This window comes from Oryzias latipes, chromosome 24 (assembly GCF_053564925.1).
Source record: "Oryzias latipes strain Hd-rR chromosome 24, Olatipes_Hd-rR_3.1".
NCBI lineage: Eukaryota > Metazoa > Chordata > Actinopteri > Beloniformes > Adrianichthyidae > Oryzias > Oryzias latipes.
In genome coordinates this window covers 23,601,268-23,602,936 of record NC_136260.1, presented here as the reverse complement: position 1 = coordinate 23,602,936, position 1,669 = coordinate 23,601,268, and positions in this window count along the sequence as shown.

The window sequence follows — 1,669 nt, the reverse complement described above, 5'->3', positions numbered from 1 at the left end:
CTGCTGACAAACTAATTAACAGGAAGCATTAAACAGGACCGGCTTGATTAATCCGCTTTAATGATTCTTTTTAAGTGGTTCTGGTCCAAATTAAAACAGATTTACTGGTGATCTGAAGAAAAAGACCCTCTTTTGTGTTTCAGGCCTCAAGGGCAGCCTCAAGTCAGCGCTCTTTTACCTCCCGCTGCTCTCATTTGTTTCCCTGAGGTCTGAGCCTGTTATGAAAAGACGCTCCTTTACTGTCACTGTTTGCTTTTCATTCTCTGTATGAATCATTGTTTAAAGTCAAATTAATGCAATGTACAGTAAGACACCACTGCACTTTCTTTTTCACATTAACTTCAAGTATTTTAACAACAATCTTTGCTGAGACGATTGACTGAATAATCAAATCTGGACAAAAAAGATTAAAAACGATTAAACACTAAAAGTGCTTTTGCCTCAACCAGGAAAAGCTGTAAATACAGACAATTTTTTTAACACACAAAAATGTTTAAATAACTCCCTGAATTAAAAAAAAACAACAATTACCAAGCAAAAACTATAAATGAACTTCATACAAATCTAACTTGCTGACACAATAATTCCCTTTTATCGGCTTATGTCAACCACTGAGGTTGCAGGAACAGACTTGAATCACTGAAAACTAGCTTGTTTTTCTGCAGCGTGCAATGATGTGGAGGGAAACCTGTCAATAATCTGAAAAGAGAATAACACTTAAAATTTGAACGTAAAATTCTTTAAAATCGTATTGAGTTAAACTTATAAAAATGAGCAAATGTTCTGCTCAGACATAGTGACACTGTGCATTTTGTAAATAATTTATGTGTAAAAAAAAAAAAGGATGTTATAGAAATTGGGATTGACAGCCGGGAGTTTGTACAAAATCTGAATTATTTGAGAGTTTTTTTTTTTTTTTTGCAGTTGCAAATCTGTCCCAGCATGAATGTTTCCTCAAGAGGAAGTCCACTGATCTACGGTTCTGTCATAAATTACAAATGTGTCAGTAAATGCTCCCATCTAGTGGGGAAATTAGATGGATGTGAGATTTCAACTATTGAATATTTTAGGGTTTTAGGGTGTTTTTTTAGAGATGTTAATCTCTGGCCATTATTGTGATATTATTCTGTTATTTATTTTATTGTTTGTTTGTTTTTGTCCGATGTGCAATGAATGCAAGCAGCTCATGATTGTCCTTTGGGATACAAAAAAGATTCTATTCTATTCTATTCTAGTAAAGCATAAAACAGAAAAAAAGAGGTGTGTGTGTGTGTGTGTAAATTATTTATGACGCTGTGCCAAAAAAAATCAATAGGGGAGTGAATATAAACTTGGCTTGACATAATAAACATGGAAAGCTAAAAATGTATTTAGAAAAAATTTAATGTTAAAACGTTAAAACGTGAAATTGACTCGAAAAGCTGCATAAAACGGGTTTAAATGACTCAATTGCTTCTTTAGTTCTCTCACGCGAGTCTGTTTTGAGATTTAAAAGTTGAAAAATTAATAAATTCAAATATTCTGAATAACACTACCAGAAAAAATTACAAAAATTAACGAAATATTCTACAAACCAAGTCATTCAGCAATTGTCTCTGGATTATTATTATTCTTACTTTTTCTTTAATTTTTGGGTCATTTTTGTTTTGAGTGTGGACCGGAAGTAGTC